The sequence below is a fragment of the Oratosquilla oratoria genome, chromosome 3, assembly GCF_046742065.1.
Source record: "Oratosquilla oratoria isolate Oo_2021 chromosome 3, ASM4674206v1, whole genome shotgun sequence".
Lineage (NCBI taxonomy): Eukaryota > Metazoa > Arthropoda > Malacostraca > Stomatopoda > Squillidae > Oratosquilla > Oratosquilla oratoria.
This window is the reverse complement of record NC_134779.1, coordinates 21,274,098-21,294,217: the sequence shown is the minus strand read 5'-3', so window position 1 is coordinate 21,294,217 and position 20,120 is coordinate 21,274,098.

Genomic DNA, 20,120 nt, shown 5'->3' with positions numbered 1-20,120 from the left:
AGCGAAAATTGCTTTCAGTATAGGTCAAGGTTGACTGAAAGGGATGATCTGATTAGGTCAGATCAAGTTAGGTTGTGTCAACTTTGTCCTCCTCCTTTCCACCCGCTCACCCTTTCTCTTTTCCCTCACCCCGATCTCTCTCCCTTCTCTTTGTATTCCTCTTCCTCTCCTGCCACTTGACCTTGTATTCCTCTTCCCTCCCTGGCCTTTCTCTTTCTCGTGGTTTCTTTCTGTGCTTCTCCTTTAACTGAACTCCAGACCTATATCTTCCCATCTACTTACCGACAAATTGGTATTGATTACTGTACTTCCATCAGCGAAGTAACCAAAATATTATTTTATTCCAAAGCTGCGCTTGTACTGAAGTGAAGTGTGCACTGAGAATGCATTATGTATTTTCCAACAACTTCAGATGCTGGACCAGTAAAATTATTAGACAAATTTTATATCCCTCACACACTATAGAAAACTAAGAGCTCAGTGCACATAGAAACGACAAAGATAAAAAGAAAGAGAGAGAATTGAGGGTGGGGTTTATGAAAGAAAAATAAAAGAACAAAGAGAAAACTAGGCAACATGAAGTCAGAGGCGAAATGGCCTTTGCGTGTATTTGGTTTGGAAGAATTTCAAGGTTTCGAGAGAACAATGAAAAGCCTTCGAGCACCCTTCATCTCCAGTCTTGTTGAATGCGCTTTGTCCTCTTCCTTTAGCTTCTTCAGGTTTAATTTTGTAATATGTTTCAGGGTAATTCAGGAACTGATTTTCATGTATACTTTACTATTTTTCTTCCTTCTGGCGTCCTTTTCTTGTCTGGAGATATGAAAATAACACTAAACGTACTAAGTAACGACTAAAAGAAGCAGACAAAAATACTACAGTAAAGAAAGATAAAAAACAAACAGAAAAGTAAAAAAGTATATAAATAATAATAATAATATTAATGATAATAAAACAAAAAAAACAAAATGTGCGCATTTCATCATGATCGCTGCGATATCGACGAGTGTTAAAAAATCATGCTGATATTACTCTGAGGAAATTTATGCTTTTGATTTTGAACATTTTAGTTGTAATGAAAAATAAAGTTTTCTGTGAATATCTTGGCATACATTGGGAAGAAATATGTTCATTGATTTCTTTTTTCTGACTTGAATTATTGAAAATTCCAATGATGTACTGTAATAATGTTAAGCATTTTGCATCCTGTTTTGTGTTACGTGTTGTACTGTAATGTATATACTGTATCACGTTCAAAATATAATTTGCATTTGTCTGTGCTGAATCTTCCTTAGAGGAGGAGGTATTATGAATGTCGGTCTTGTGTGTTCGGACGCTTAACTTCAAGAGTTTGAAATAAGTTCATTCCTCTTGATCAATTTCGCATTGGTTGACAGGAGACATATGTCTTGTTCGGAAGAGGAGTTGGAACATGAATCAAATCAAGCAAGAATGCTGACGACAAATGCGACGTCATTTAAAAATTGGTGCAGGTCGAAGGTTCGAAGCTTCGTATCGGATACACGGGAATACACTTCAAATCACAGAAGTATACGTGGACCTGTGAACCCTGGGCCAGAATGAAAAAAAAAAAAAATAGATAAACAAATAAACAAAAGTATCAGATTTGGGGCAAATAGTTACTGGCACCAGGCGACAGACAGTCGTCATGGATGAAAGAAGCCATTACTGTTGTGAACGATGTGAACGATCTATATTGTGTACGATCTCCGGTTTGTTTGCCTGGTGGTTTTGTCGCAGTAAAAAGTGTGAGTTATACAAACTACAATATTGTGGTTCAATATCAATCTTCTTGTTAGTTTTCATGGTTGAAAAAAACGAGGCGCTTAACAAATATTTTTCTCACGGTGTTTACAAAGGATAGGTTAGATATGGTACCTGACTGCGAATCTATTTTCAGTGGGGATGGAGGAAGTATAGAATAACTAACATCAACATTAGTAAGGTAGAAGTAGTCAAACAGATTGATAGACTTAAAGCTACAAAATCCCCGCAGACGATTTTTCCTGAATGCTTAAAGAGTGTAAATTTGAAATCTGCGACCAGTCAACGGAAATATTTAACAAGTTGGTAGACACTGGTTTTGTGTATATTGCCTGAAGGCAGGCGAACGTTGTTCCTGTTTTCAAAAAGGGAGATAAATCGTCTATATGTAAGTACAGGCCAGTCAATTTGATATTTATTTTAGGTAAAATGTTTGACTCATGTGTAACTAATCTTTATACACTAATGTCTTCAAGGGGTCAGATATAAAAGATAGTTACGATGTTATTTACCTTTAACCTTAGCAAAGCGTTCGACAATGTGCCCCACCAGACTTCATAAAGTCAAAGCGGATGGCATAGGAGGAAAAGTGTTTAAATGGTTTAGAGCATGGATGAGTGACAGAAAATAGTAAGTCACCATAAACTGTAAAAGCCAAATGGGTGAGTGTTACTAGTGAGGTTCCCCAGGGACTTTGGGTCCCTTATAATTGTTCATTATGTATATAAACGACTTGGACAATGGGATTAATAGTGATGTTAGTAAGTTTGTGGACGACACTAAAATAAGACGCATAATTATTGAGGGAAGACGCCGAGATCCTGTAGGAGAATCTTAACAAATTGTTCACATGGTTGGTGAAATAGCAAATGGACTTCAATATCTCAAGGTGCAGTGTGTTAAACGTAGGTTTACACACAACCCAGAAAGCAGGTATATCTTAGATAACAATTATTTTTTTTTTTTAGAAAAATTAATGCGAGTGAGATTTGGGAGTTCTAGCGAGTCCTGACCTTACATCTTGGGAAACCGCATTAGCGCCAGGAATAAAGCTAACAGGGCTTTAGGTTTCATTGCTAGGACGGTTACGAATAAAACTGCAGAGGTAGTTATCAAACTCTATATGGCTTTCGACCCATCCTTGACTAAGCGGTACTTTTTTGGTGTCCGTCCTATAGAATGAATATAAATTAACTAGAATCATAACAAGAGAATGACCAAAATAATACATGGGCTTAGACATTTATATTACGAGGATAAGCTTAGGCACTTTAATTAACACTCTGGAAAGATGCAGAGTGCGGGGGTGATCTAATAGAGGTGTTCAAATGGATCAAAGACTTTAACAGAGGGAATGCTGACAAGGTCATCATATTAAGACTAGGGCAAATTTAGATTTAAGAAGGAAATAGGTAGGATCTGGTTTACTAATAAAGTGGTCAACGAATGGAATAGACTTAGTAACCATGTAGTGAGCGCTGAAACTATCGGTTGTTTTAAGAAAAGAAAAACTTTAAGGATAGGGATGACAGGTGGTCTCTTTCATTCTTATGTTATTATGTCATTATGTCATATTGTACTTTATGATTTAAGTGTCTGTACTATGTATTATGTTATAAAATTGTTTTGTAGTTCACGCTATATCACTCAATAAGAGTGAAAGAAATTGAAATGGCTGTTTTGATATAAGTGGGCGGAGACTATAACACTCACTCCACCCACTCTCACTCACTCTCTCTCTCTCTCTCTCTCTCTCTCTCTCTCTCTCTCTCTCTCTCTCTCTCTCTCTCTCTCTCTCTCTCTCTCTCTCTCTCTCCCTTTTATTGTTTCCTACATCTGGAAAAATTCCATTGCTAAATATTCACAGAACTATTTTTTGGGGGCATGTCATTTTCGCACAAAATACCCCAATTTCTGTGAACTCCTCGGTATATATGTATAGACCGAGCAAAGTCAAAACATCCAGGCAAAATCGAAAGGTAGAAATTGGCACTTAAAAGAGTGTCACTGTTTCGCACATTTTGTGTGAATCTCCAGATTATGAATATTCATAAACTGTGTAGGGCCAGTAATGAATTCATAACTGGGCGTACATATAACGAATCCATTAGACATGCACATATTACCGAAGTGCAAGGTGGAGGTGGGAAAATCTTATCTTTGACATGAGTCACACACACACACAAATACACATAAACACTCGTATAAACACGCACACACACACATACATACACACACACGCACACATGCACACATACTGTACACACACACACACACACACACACACACACACACACACACACACACACACACACACACACACACACACACACACAAACTCATACACATACAGACCTATGCAATGCACACACGCATACACACATACAGATACACATATCTATGCACGTACACACACAGACTCTCTCTCTCTCTCTCTCTCTCTCTCTCTCTCTCTCTCTCTCACACACACACACACACACACACACACACACACACACACACACACACACACACACACACACACGCACACACACGCACACACACACGCACACACACACGCACACACACAAACACGCACACACACACACACACACACACACACACACACACACACACACACACACACACACACACACACACACAAGACGGACGGCTAGAAACGAGCGCTGAAGTGCAGCGCTTTTTCGATAAATTCGAAGGAAACACCTAGCTTGTATTTACATATGGGATAGAGAACTGTGTTTATCGAGTAACCGAAATTATAAAATAGAGGAAATTCAACATTATTGTTGAAATGGAGAATGAAGGAGAAAGACGAGAAAGTGAACCAATGAAGAGAGAATTGAATGTAAGCAGAGTGGAATCACCGTTGGGGGTTATACCTAAAAAGTCTTGTGTGGTAGAAACCCCAGTATCAACTCAAAGATTTGATAGTAATATATTTTTAGGGTTTATAAAAAAGTGGAATACTAAGTAGAGTTTTAGAATTGGAAAGATAATCTAGGTGTAAAAATGTCCTTAGAAATCGGGAGGTTACAGAATTGATAGAGGAACTAATTGATCTGAAAGCTGAATACAGGCCAATGTACAGTGAGGTGAACCAGCTAAAAAGAGCTAATGCCGAAACTAACCGAGAGCTTAATGATCTAAAAAAGGAATTAAACATAGTCAAAGGTGAAAACGAAAGGATGGAAAATGAAGATAAAAATAAAAATGAGGCTTTGAAAAAAGAAGTGAAAGAACAAACGCAAGCGGTGACCGAGAAAATTGGAGAAACAGAGAGACGGACTCCAAGAAATAGAATAGCAATGGAAAGGGGAACAAGAAATAAAAAATTAACTTTTAAAGAAATAGTACAGCAACAAGTGGAAAAAAATGCCAAAGAAACGGTAATTAAAGTAATTAAGGGGAAAAATGGGTCAAAGGCAGTGGAAAAAAAGAAAAGAAAAAACATAATGTATCTAAATACAAAGAAAAAAGAAGAGAAATTGCAAAAGAAATTCTGAAAGAGATGCAAGAGGAGGGACAAGTAATGGACAAAGAAATGGAAGTACATGGAATAGGTCAATACTCTAAAGAAAAAAATATAGACCAATAAAGATCAAACTAAGGTCTTAAATGATATCAGTACTATCAAAAACGTCAAGGTTGGCAAATAATGAAAATTACAAAAATGTATGGATAGAAAAAGAAATGAGCGATGAGGAAAAAGATAAAAAAAAAAAGAGAAGAACAGAGACTGAAAATATTTTGTTCTAGAATACTAGACCTAAGGCTGAGAAAATTATATATATATATGTATATATATATATATATATATATAATATATTTATATACTAGCCAAATTACCCACGCGTTACTGCGGGCAAATGATGATCATTCTAATTTTGATAGAATTTGTGGAGAAAAGTTACACGTATCAATATAACTCAGTGGAAAAGGTAACATAAATAAAATATTAAGAAAGTAAAGAAGAAAAAAAAAAAAATCAATTTGAGGAGGGAGACACCCCTTGGAAATAAAACATACTCGGCCGTAAGAGAAGAATTGAACCAACCTTTAATTATCTTTAAACGCGATTATATTACCGCCCGCGAAAAAGTAAAATAAAAATAACAAATATTTCAACATTTGGTAAAATCATACAATCATTTTACATTTACATGTTTTCTCCTTACAAAGGCCGTCATAGTTTGTGGCAACACTAATTTCGCAACTATAAGTAATATTTATGAACACATACAATGTTTTGTTTAATCATAGTAATTTTTGTCACAAAAATGCTATGCGTGTTAAGGGGATAGTACAGTAGTGGCGTGTTACCACACCATACCCCTTTAACCCTAGTCTTCCGACAAGTGTTTGTGTCATTTTGACAATTGGAAATAAACTCATCTGCTGGGATTCGAACCCCCGCCAGAGCGGATTGCTTCATATAAAGCGAGGGTCGTACCGCCTGTACCACCGCGACCCTTCAAAACAGAGCGAATTAGTTCACGGACTAATCATTCTGCCGAGGGCACTCGGGTGGAACGTGATATGTACTGTATTTCATCAAATCCTTTGTGCAGGCTAGTCTTCCGACAAGTGTTTGTATCATTTTGACAATTGGAAATAAACTCATCTGGGATTCAAACCCCCGCCAGAGCGGATTGCTTCATATAAAGCGAGGACCGTACCGCCTGTACCACCGCGACCTTTCAAAACAGAACGAATTAGTTCACGGACTAATCATTCTGCCGAGGGCACTCGAGTGGAACGTGGTATGTACTGTATTTCATCAAATCCTTTATGCAGGCTAGTCTTCCGACAAGTGTTTGTGTCATTTTGACAATTGGAAATAAACTCATCTGCTGGGATTCGAACCCCCGCCAGAGCGGATTCCTTCATATAAGGCGAGGACCGTACCGCCTGTACCACCGCGACCCTTCAAAACAGAACGAATTAGTTCACGGACTAATCATTCTGCCGAGGGCACTCGGGTGGAACGTGGTATGTACTGTATTTCATCAAATCCTTTATGCAGGCTAGTCTTCCGACGAGTCCCCTTGGCAGAATGATTAGTCCGTGAACTAATTCGTTCTGTTTTGAAGGGTCGCGGTGGTACAGGCGGTACGGTCCTCGCTTTATATGAAGCAATCCGCTCTGGCGGGGGTTCGAATTCCAGCAAATGAGTTTATTTCTAATTTTCAAAATGACACAAACATTTTTCGGAAGACTAGCCTGCATAAAGGATTTGATGGAATTGCAAATTGGATATTAAAATAATGTATAGATGAACTAACGGACAAAATATACAGTATAAGATAGTTGATTACTCGCTCAAAGAAGGAAAGGTACCACAAGATTGGAAAAATGGAAATATTGTACAAATATATAAAGGGGGAGGGGAAGGAAAACCCAACAAATTATAGACCGGTCTCCCTTAGAAACACAATAGTAAAAATATGTGAAAAAGTTATCAAAAGTAGACGGATTAAACATTTGGAAGAAAATGATGTACTGAATCCAAAACAATTTGGTTTTAGACACGGAAGATCATGTACCACTAACTTGATTTGTTTTTACTTGAGGCTAATAGAGATAATAAAAGAAAGGGACGGATGGGCTGATTGTGCTCTCCTAGATTTACAAAGACATTTGATAAAGTACCACACAAAAAGCTACTAAGAAAAATCGAAATAATAGGTGGTGTACAAGGAAAGTTATTGAAATGGATGGAAGATTTCTTGAACGGGAGAAAAACGAGGGTCGTATTTAGAGACAAATACTCGACCTGGGGAGAAATGGTAAATGGAGTCCCACACGGTTCTGTATTGGCTCCGATAATGTTTGCCATATATATAAATGACATGGATGAAGGTGTGGAATATTATATGAACTTCTTTGCAGATGATGGAAAACTACCAAAGAAAGTACAGAGGAAGACTGTGAATCACTACAGAGAGACCTGGATAAAATCTGGGAATGGAGTCAAAAGTGGGAAGTGAACTTCAACATCAAGAAATGTAGTATAATGGAGTTTGGAAAAAGTAGAAATAGAATATAAGGACAATATAAAATTGGTACAAAAGAAGTAAAAAAGCTCGGGAAGGGACCTAGGAGTAATTATCAGCAAAGACATGTCACCAGACAAACATATGAACAAAATAGTCGGAGACACCTTCAATTTACTAAGATCAGTGAAAGTGGCCTTTGGCCACTGGGATGAGGAAATGGTAAAGAAAATATTAGTCACAACGATAACACCAAGATTGGAGTACGCTGTGACACTCTAGACACCCAACACAAAAAACGAATATCAAGAAATTAGAAAGAATCCAAAGAGCATCGACAAAGATGGCACCAATACTCTCTAAGTTGATATACGAACAAAGATTGTCCAAATTGGAATTGCCATACCTGGAACAAAGAAGAGAAAGAGGAGATCTACTGACCATTTACGGCGCTGAATGATCATTTTGGTCCCAGTGCCTGGCCGTCGGCCAAAAACTCATAAATCAATCAATCAATCAATCTACTGACCATTTACATAATTATGAAAGGGATGGAAGTCCTTGACAGAGGAGATTTATTAAAATGGGATAAAAGAAAAACAAGAGGACATGAAAAGAAACTAAAAAGGGATAGTTATAGAAGAGATCTGAAAAAGAACAGTTTCCCACACGGAGTGGTAGATGCCCGGAACAAATTGAATGAGGGAAGAGTGTGTGCAAAAACTATACAAGAATTTTAGAACAAACTAGATGCTGAAAGATACAAAGACGGGTCACTACGAGCATAGCTCTCTTCCCTTATAATACGACTAGGTAAATACAGCTGGTAAATACACACACACGACTCGTGGCGCAGTTGGTAGAGTTCCCGACTGCCACTACGACGGTCCGGATTCGAATCCCGCCCAGGGCTGAAATAATTTCAGTATCGTTGCGCTGCGGGTTGTTACTCCAACTCTCGTGGACGGGGAGTTGGGTGTGTGTGTGCGTATAAGGTCACAGCATTACTCATACATCGGTCATATGAGCTCTGATCTCTCTTCTGGGAGGAAAATAGCTGTCGATCGATCACGAGTCCAACACGTGATCCAAGACCATGGTGAATCACACACACACACACGCACACACACACACACACACACACACACACACACACACACACACACACACACACACACACACACACACACACACACACACACACACACACACACACACACACAAATTCACCTGCGCTGACACTGAAAGGATGGACGATTTGGTCATTATGGAGGTGTCATTAAGTAATTGCTCTGAGACTCCAATTAATATCTTTCCGAAAAGAAAGAAAAATTAAATTGATTTCGTTGTTATGATATTTTCGTTACGTGTGTTTCAAGAAAAAAAGAACATTAATTTGCCATCTCTTCCTTCTATTGTCATTTTTATAATTGTTATGATGTTAAACTTTCCCAACACGTGAACTCTCCTCTGTGTTTCTGGCGGGGTTTTAGCTTCCATACTGGTAACCTTAGACGTGCGGTTCCCTCGTTTAGGAATTTGATTGGATTAACCAAGTAAATTTAATTAGTCGTGTCAAGTGACATTAGATAGTTTGTGATCCTATACATTCCCATCCTTCGTGGTTACGGTTGATTAATTATCTTCCAAGGCTGAATCGTTCAGCTGAAATAAATCTAATTCAGCAGAGTGCGAGGTGATTGGTTTTCGCTCGGCTTATTAGTTCTAAAAGGATTTTTTTTTTTGTTTGATGTAGAGACGTAGTCAGATTTCCAGAAAGTGTGTGTTGGGGGGGGGGTAGGGGGCTAAGGATGCGTCGAGATTTCTTCAATTGGGCTTATGCGAAGGTAGCGTAGTTGCAAGAAAATATAAGGATGTGATGAGTTATAACATAAATACAAAGCAAACATCTACAAATTCATAATTTTGTATGGATTTCCTCTTCTACCGTGGTTATACACGGGTTATTATATGCAATTATCATCCATCAGTTTCTCCTAGGTTCTTCAACCACTTTATCTAATTTTATTCACAGTCCGTAATCGGCCATGTAATCAGTTGTTTCCAAAGTGTATATAGAAATCTAATCAGACCTCGATGGTGATGGACGGGATGTAACGTCAACTCAATTATATTGCATACGAAGATTTAATTGACCTCCCCCCTTTTGCATGAGCAGCTAAACGCAGTTTTAATCTGTTTTTGAACCTGATGTTTGTCTTCTTTTGTTATCTTCTTTAAGAGGGAGTTTGGTTGAATGATCTTGCCTTGTCTGGCACAAGAAAAGCTGCATGTGGCAAATGTATTCTTATGGAATAGTTTTTGCACCTCTTGGCGTCGCCTTCCCGCCTTCGAGACACGGTCTTATTTTTTTTCAAATTTCCTAGATCCACCGCATTTGAACAACCATCTTCCTTTTCAAAATTTTTTGATCTGCCACTGTCTATCGTTACACTACTCATATTGTACGGATTCATAATTTTCTATACTGGATCTAGCTAACCAGCGATACACTGTTCTTATTCATTTGCTGAATTAGGAACGTTTACCTCCCTATCCAGCTTTTTATTAGTCGCTACTATTATCAGTTATGGTATTATCATTGTCATTACTATTCATATTTTCTGCTCGTGTTTAAGCTATTCTTATCAGAAGTATTATTGAATTTTTTATTATTATTCATAGTTTGTAGCCTCCCTCCTTAACTGTTATTAGTCCTCCAAAAATAGCAGTGATCATCCACTTCTACTCATCTTCAACCCTTTCAATATGATGCCGTGCTTTGTGAATACTCTCCGGATAAAGGCAGGAACTCATGCAGGTGAGGGGACGAACTCCGGGCTCAAGGAGGTTCTGCTGATGGTTCTACAAACCGGATTTCGACCTCTCAGCTGCCAGAAATATCCTCACGACCTTAGCCGGAATTGAATCTTTTATGTACATTTCTGTGCTGAGAGGCTTATGTCAGGTTTGTTCCACCCATATCTTTACATCACGTATTCATCCACTGTTTAGATACAATGTACATAAATACTTACATACATACATACATACATACATACATACATACATACCTATGTATACCAAAGGGCAATTTCCTCCTTATAAAAGAGGTTACCAAGCTGAGATATACACCCACCCTTCATCCATCCCATACCCATGATATGTATATATATATATATATATATATATATATATATATATATATACACTATATATATATATGTATATATATATATGTATATATATATGTATATATATGTATATACATATCCATATATATATATACATATATATATATACATATATATACATATATATATATACATATATATATATATATATATATATATATATATATAAATATATATATATATATATCTATATATTCTTTCTAGCTTAGTTTCCTGCTGCTGATCAGAGGCAATACAGTAAGTTACAGCACCTCCCCAATAATTCACGGCAGAATTCAAACAGCAAAGAAGAAAATAAAAATCCTTCCGGCCGCGTCAATTTGTCGTCCATTCATAACAATTCTCCACTCACACCTTTCTCTTTCTTACTCTTTCCTGTTCAAGAGGCATTACCCTCGTACTCAAGACCCCTTTATTGCATCCATACATTCCATTCTCGGTCTTTCCCTCAAATTCGCTCAATCCACCTCTGCTTTCCACTCTCGTTTTGCTAGTCTTTCTTCACTAATTTTTTCTATATGCCCAAACTATCTCAGTATTGTTTGATTGACCCTGTAATTTTTCTTCCAATCCCGCTCTTCTCCTCACCTCTTCATTTCTCTATCTATCCTTGAACATACTTCTGAAACATTTCTCGAATACATTTACATTCCACCTTACCGCCTCCCTAATATGCCAAGTTTCTATACATACAGTGTCGTGGGCACAAACGCCCTTTAAAACTGATTTTTTTTATTTTTCTATTTCTTTATTTTCTTTTTTTTATTTGGCTCTACTTCCCTATTGTTTTTTTTTATTGTAATATTTCCTCCGACTGTTCGAGAAATGATTTCCATTGTACAATAAGCTGTGTCCTTGATATCCTTCAGGCACCTTGACTTTTATTTTTTTTCCTTGGTATTGTGTTGCTCTGCTGGCTTTGTCCACACCTTTCACACATCTGAACACAACAATATTAATTTTATACATACGAAATAAAGTTATGTTGCGGTCATGTGTTAGATGATACCACAGTAGATTCGATTAAACATGGCCAGTAATTAAACAATTTGTTTGTTTAAATCATTTATCTTAACTTTCTCAAATGGGAGCTATCTCACGGTTAACACTGATTGGATGGGTCGTATTTTGTTCTTTAACTCAGGTTTCGAGTTCCCAACAATGTGAATTTCCTTCTTGTTGTTTCAAACTTATTTGGATAACTTTTGATAATTTTGGAGTTCCAGTCTTGCTCTGGCTTCGATGTCAGATTGAAAAGCATTGATGGATCGTACAGCGTATCATGCGCGCGCGCGCACACACACACATACACACACACACACACACACACACACACACACACACACACACACACACACACACACACACACACACACACACACACACACACACACACACACACACACACACACATGTATGAGGGTATAGAATATTACATGAACTTCTTTGCAGATGACGCAAAACTTCTGAGGAAAGTAAGTACTGAAACGGACTGAGTCGATACAGAGAGATCTGAAAATGATTTGGGAATGGAGTCAGAAGTGAGAAGTGGACTTAAACATCAAGAAATGTAGCATAATGGAATTTGGAAAAAGTAAAAAAAAAAAAAAAAGGAATATCAGGACAATATAAAATCGGTACAAAGGAACTAAAGAAAGTGGGTTTTGAAAAAGACCTGGGAGTAATCATCACAAAGGACATGTCCCCTGATAAACAGATAAACAAAATTGTCGGAAAAACATACAACTTGCTAAGATCAATAAAGGTGTCCTTTACCTACTTGGACAAAGAAATGGTGAAGAAAATACTATTCAAACTGATAAGGGCAAGACTGGACTACGCAACAACACTATGGACATCCATTACTAAAAAGAATATAAAGAAAATTGAAAGAACCCAAAAAGCAATTACGAAGATGGCACCAACACTGTCAAAACTGTCATATGAGGAGAGATTGTCAAAGCTGGAATTACCGACCCGGCACCAACACTGTCAAAACTGCCATATGAGGAGAGATTGTCAAAGCTGGAATTACCGACTCTGAAACAAAGAAGACAAAGAAGTGACCTATTGACCATCTGTAGAATCATGAGAGGCATGGAAGTCCTTGGTAGAGAAGACTTGCTAAATTGGGATAAGAGAAATACAAGGGGACATGAAAAGAAACTCAAAAAGGACAATTATAGAAGGGACCTGAAAAATAACAGCTTTCCACACAGAGTGGTGAATGTCTGGAACAAACTGGACGAAACAATAGTGTGTACAAACACCTTACATGAATTTAAGAGCAAACTAGATACTGCGAGATACAAAGACGGGACACCACGAGCGTAGTTCCCCTTCTCGCAAGATACAACTAAGTAAATACACGCACACACACACACACACACACACACACACACACACACACACACACACACACACACACACACACACACACAAAACGACAGCACAGTGGTAGCGTTCGCGGCCGCCACTACGGCGGTCCGAGTTCGAATCCCGCCCAGGACTGAAATAATTTCAGTATCGCTGTGCTGCGAGTCGTTACTCCAACTCTCGTGGGCGGGGAGTTGAGTGTGTGTGTGAGTATAAGGTCCCAGCATTACACATAGATCTGTTATATACAATCACGAGTCCAACACGTGATCCAAGACAATGGTGAATCACACACACACACACACACATACATAGATCGGTCATACGAGCTCAACTCTCTTCCGGGAGGGAAATAGCTGTCGATCACGAGTCCAACACGTGATCCAAAGACCAAGGTGAATACCAAGGTGAATACACACACACACACACACACACACACACACACACACACACACACACACACACACACACACACACACACACACACACACACACACACACACACACACACACAAGACCTACTTGTCAAGACAAGACCTAAACACCAACACACAGATCTTGGCAAAAGAAAGTAATAGAAGGAAACTGGAATGTTTGGAAGTGGTATTTATTACAACTTGTCTGCCATATATATCCAACAAAATATGTGTGGTACATTAAATTTAATCGGAGCAACCCACGGAGCTTCAGGAGGGAGTTAGATTGCCTCCCCGTGTGCTGCAAGCCGTTTTATAAGTCCTTTCCCACGTCATTAGTGTTATGTATAATTTCTATACAGATAAACCAATCTCTGCCTGAAGATCCCTAAAGTATAGGAAAAGCTTCGTAAGTAGTGACTTTTATTTACATGTTTGTCCCTCACACTAGATCTTTTGGTAATATACTGTTTTTCTTTTCTAATCCCCACAGAAAAAGAAGTTGGACAGGATAATAGAAAATCATGGTAAGAGGATTGCCAATAGAAATTTTGTAGCGTCATCTAATTACACACACACACATATTTGGTCAACGGCCCGTGGGCGTGTGTAGATATGCATTCGCATGTACACGTACGTATATGTACACAAATATGTATACATCTTTATTACCTATGTAAACATCCAGTATTATATGTATAAATATAACAAAATTAATTGTAATTATATATACGTGTTACAAGGACTCTTGTCCAATATAAATTATGTAAACTATTTTGGAACCACCAGTCCGGTTCACTCGCCAAATCGTCGTGACAGGTCACAGGGCGCCGGGGCGGTAGTGTTCATTCTGGCTCCCTGTCGAGCAGACCTTGTCTTTTTGTTTTGATATGTGATCAGTGTTCAGTGAAATTTAATATATGTTTATTTTCGTAAATATAATTTTCATTGTTCCTGTCACATATTATGGTGGCAGCGAAATTGTAAAAACTTTGTGAAAGACTATATAGTTTTACGAACAAAAAGACAAATTTGAAAAACTTAAAGGCCGGCCTAGTTCGATGTGCGTGTGTTTTCTGTTTGTCGTGTTTTTCCCTACCTTTTTAATTTCAGGGATACAGTTTTTTTTAATGTGAGTCCTTCGTCAACTAAATTAACAGTGCAAAAACTATAAACTTCTAGTCCCTGCAATAGCTGTTAATGGTGAATCCGACGGACAAGCTGCCGGCGACCTGCTCCTGTGTAATAGCCGTAGCTAACAATCTACGCCCCATCGGACCCTTACGCCTATAACACTAGTTCCCCAGTGAATCATCCAGCAGATTCAACACTAGTCACGTCGCCTAGACCACCTAGTAACCTGGATGGTTATCTATAAGGTTCAAACCCATGTGCAAGGTTCCGAGTAGCCTTTCGCTCTAAAAGCTATATTGCTACCTCTTATTTTCCCAACATTCCATGTTAACTTATTGTAAAATTAATATTGTATTAATAGTACTTAATTGTTCTTTACATTTGATAAACAATTTTCATTTTTACATACAATTTTCTTACGGGTGTGGCTGGTGGCTTAAAAAATTATTTCTTTTAGACTGTTGTACACAGCGTTCTCCATCATGGCTCAGGCAACACGTTCCAAGGCCAATGAGCCATCTGAGATCAACTTGCAACATCCCAGGTAACACAAATACCCGTATTAAATCTCATCCATCAGAAACCTGCCATACAGACTTTCGATGGAAATGATTCTTCTTATACAGCATCTCTCTTTATTCGTATGTGCGAGGATGCTATTATATCATCCAACATTACCACGGATAAGGAACGTATCTCGTTCATACGCTCCCAGATTACCCCCAATTCATTAGCCTCTGAAATACTGTCAGCTAGCTGTCTCAACCCCATTGAACTTAACCATGATTACAATAAATTCAAAACAAATTTCCTTCAGTTGTATGGGGACACAGGTAGAGAAGAAGGATTTCAATGGTGTTTCAAGCTGGCAGAGCAGCTAACTGTGAGTCACGGAACGTTAAATTTCATGCGCTCACAGGCAAAATCTAGCACCTTTGTTACCGAAGCCATAGCCAGTTTGAAACAATTACAATGGATAGAAAATGACAACATTTCAGTGGCCAGATTTCAACTTGTCTTAGAATATTTATTATTTATGTTATTTCTAACTCCACACGAGCGTAGAATCGCTTCTTCCTTAGATTATACAAAGGATGAAACTCTCCTTCATTATGCAACAAGGCTTTCTAAGAAATTGAAAGAAATGCCACGTCTTGCTACATTAGCCCAAGTAGTCCACAACCAACAATCTTCTGAAGTACATTCTCTACCTTCACCCCCAAGTTCTAACATGTTTTCAACACACTCTCAGAGTATCTCTTCTTCTGAAGATTCTATCATGTCATGTGCATACTGTCACAAACAAGGACATACTTATAACCGTTGTTTCCTTCGTAAGCGTCATGAACGCCAATCTACAAAATTTTCTCCCTTAGACTCTCACAGACCCTCCCCTCCCCAAATGCAGCACAATTCACGGAAACAAAGAAATTCCTATACGCCCCTTTCTCACCTTCCTCAGGATCTCTCACAAATGTCCCTACAACACCTTCCTAAAGACTGTCTTGTCCATGGATCCTGTGATCACACTTCAGAACAATGCTTCAGGATCAAGAAACTTAGAGCAGATACTGTTGCCTCTGCCCCATTCTCGTCGTCTCATCGCACAATCTTTAGTCGACGAACTTTTGAAAGAAGGCGTCATTACAGAATCCCATTCTGAATGGAATTCTCCGCTCCTTCTTGTACCCAAGAAGGATGGATCGTTTCGTCCTGTGATAGACTACAGAAAGGTAAATGACATTACTGTCCCTGACCATTACCCTCTGCCTGTGTTAAGTGATCTGCTACAATCCATCGGTTCAGGTAACACTGTATTTACCACCTTAGATTTTAAAGCAGGTTTCTGGCAGATACCCTTAGAAGAACAGTCACGTAAAGTGACAGCCTTCTCAACCCCATCAGGCCACTACGAATGGCTCCGTTGTCCAATGGGTTTGCGAAATGCTCCATTGACCTGCCAACGTCTTGTCAACTCTATCTTTCATGGTCTCATAGGTGATGGTCTCTTTATTTATCTAGACCTAATCCTAGTCTCTAAGGATATAGAAAACCATTTCCAAAAGTTGTCCTTAGTATTGCAAAGGTTTGCTGAAGCAGGACTCAAACTTAACCTTCCCAAATGTTCCTTCTTCAAAGCAAGCATTCAATTTCTAGGTCATGTAGTTGACAAAAATGGTATCCATACCACAGATGAAAAGGTTAGAGCTGTTAAAAACTTCCCTATACCTAAGACTGTTGAACAGGTACGTTCCTTCCTAGGGTTAGCAGGATATTACCGTGCCTTTGTAAAGGACTTTGCTTCCATAGCATCTCCACTCACACGCCTCCTTAAGAAGGATGCTTCCTTCAAGTGGCAGGAAGAACACCAAAACAGTTTTGACTCCTTAAAACATGCTCTTACTAATGCACCTGTACTAGCTTTTCCTGACTATAGTCTACCTTTTATTATTTGTACAGATGCTTCTGGCTCAGGTGTTGGTGCTGTGCTTATGCAGCAAATTGATGGTCGACATTCACATGTCATAGCCTATGCCAGCCGAAAACTCAATTCTGCTGAGTCCCGCTATTCGGCAACTCATTTAGAAGCTTTAGCAGTTGTATGGTCATTACGACATTTTCGTGATATCATCTTTGGATATCCAATTACCATTTACACAGACCATATGGCTGTCACACAACTTTTCAAAGGCAAAAATCTTTCAGGCCGCCTAGCCAGATGGTTTCTAACCATAGAAGAATTTAATCCAGTAATGAAACATATCCAAGGCAAAGCAAATCATGTTGCCGATGCTCTTTCACGACAATTACCAATTGCTGCTATTCAAAGAGTACATAATTTTAACTTACAAGAATTAGCAGAAGCTCAACATCAGGACCCTGTATGGTCTGCTGTTATATATGCCTTCGAATCGGGTGATAACATCCACCTGAAGATACCAGTACCATTATCACAATTTTCACTTGAGGACAACGTTCTTACTCGTAAAGTGAAAGTGTATGAGCAAGATGTTACACAACTAGTGATTCCTGAGTCACTAGTTCCTATAGTTTTATCTCTTGTTCATGATTGCCCTCAAGCTGGCCACCCAGGCCGTGACAAAAGCCTGGCTATGGCTCGCAAGAAATATTACTGGCCCAAGATGCGCCTCGACATTACCACTCATGTTGCCAAGTGTAAGTCTTGTGCTTTGAACAAAGGCTACACGCAAACTGCCCCTATCTTAGAGTATCCTATTCCGTCTCGTCCTTTCGAGACAATAGCAATAGATCTTCTACAACTACCCTGTAGTACTCAAGGCTCTATGTATGTTCTAGTATGCGTAGATCACTTCAGCCGTTTTGTGATTTTGGCTCCTTTACGTAGTAAATCTGCTCCAGCTGTTGCCCATGCTTTGGTAACGCATGTTTTCTGTCCTTACACTACCCCTTCAGTGCTACTCAGTGACAATGGCACTGAGTTTAAGAATGAAATAATGGCCAAAATTTGCCAGCAGTATAACATCAAACATTACTGCTTATCACCCTTCCTCTAATGGGCTGGTTGAGAGGACCAACAAAAAGATTCTTGACGTCCTGAGGCATTTCTATAGTGACTTACAGGAGTCATGGGAAGATTGGCTCCCCCATGTTGGTGCCTGTATTAACAGCACCATAAATGAATCTACAGGTAAGACCCCTCATTACATAATTTATGGTTCTGAGAAAAGGTTTCCATATGACCTTTTACATAATACACAATGCCCAGTTTATAATATTGAAGATTACGCGCAGGTACAATGCAAAATTCTTCAATCAATCTATGCTTCTGTACGAGACAAGTTGCAAGTCTCTCGTTCACAAATGGTTCAAAAGCACCAGACCAAAGCCACACCCGTATCCCTCAAAGTAGGCGATACAGTGTTTAAATTACAACCTGAGCGAAAAAGCAAGCTCGCACATAAATTTTCAGGCCCTTTTCTTGTAACTCAGAAGTTGCACCAGAACAAATACATAATTTTTGACCCTTCACGTAACTTATCGGAAACGGTACATCCTGACAACTTAAAGAAAACCAAGGTGGCCATACCTACATTTGCTGTACCACCTCCTTGGCCCAATTCTGTACAACCTGCCCATACTTACAATTTAAGATCCACAGGCCCTGTGCCTTAGCTGTATGAAAACAATGTAAATTAAGATGCTTTAAGCATTGTTTGTATTGTTTACCATTTCTTGTATCCAATTCTTGTCTTTGTATCTCTATTTTTGTATTTTTGTAGACTTATGTATCTTTGTATTGTGTATGTCCCGGACGTCCGGCAATTGCATTAATTTTTACTGGCGCCAGTTAATTCATTTCTTATTTTGTGTATTGTTTGTGTTATTTTCCCTGTGTGATATCCTATGTACAGTTACTCTATTTTGTATAGTATGTTTTGTTTTGTTCTATTAATTTACTTGTTTAAATTTTATGTACAGTTTTGTAATTCAGAGTTAAATAATTTTCATATGTAATGTGTTTAAAGTATGTGTTTCTCTGGCCATGCCCAAAATTGTATTGTATTCTTGTTCCTCAATGAGGACATTTCGAGGTGTGGCCGAGCGATATATTGGTCAACGGCCCGTGGGCGTGTGTAGATATGCATTCGCATGTACACGTACGTATATGTACACAAATATGTATACATCTTTATTACCTATGTAAACATCCAGTATTATATGTATAAATATAACAAAATTAATTGTAATTATATATACGTGTTACAAGGACTCTTGTCCAATATAAATTATGTAAACTATTTTGGAACCACCAGTCCGGTTCACTCGCCAAATCGTCGTGACAGGTCACAGGGCGCCGGGGCAGTAGTGTTCATTCTGGCTCCCTGTCGAGCAGACCTTGTCTTTTTGTTTTGATATGTGATCAGTGTTCAGTGAAATTTAATATATGTTTATTTTCGTAAATATAATTTTCATTGTTCCTGTCACACACACACACACACACACACACACACACACACACACACACACACACACACACACACACACACACACACACACACACACACACACACACACACATATATATATATATATGTAATTTGTATATTCATATGTATATGTGTACATATAAGTATATATGTAAATGTATATGTATATACGTTTATGTATGTATATAGTGTATATATATATATATATATATGAATATATACATTATACATATATGTATATATATATATATA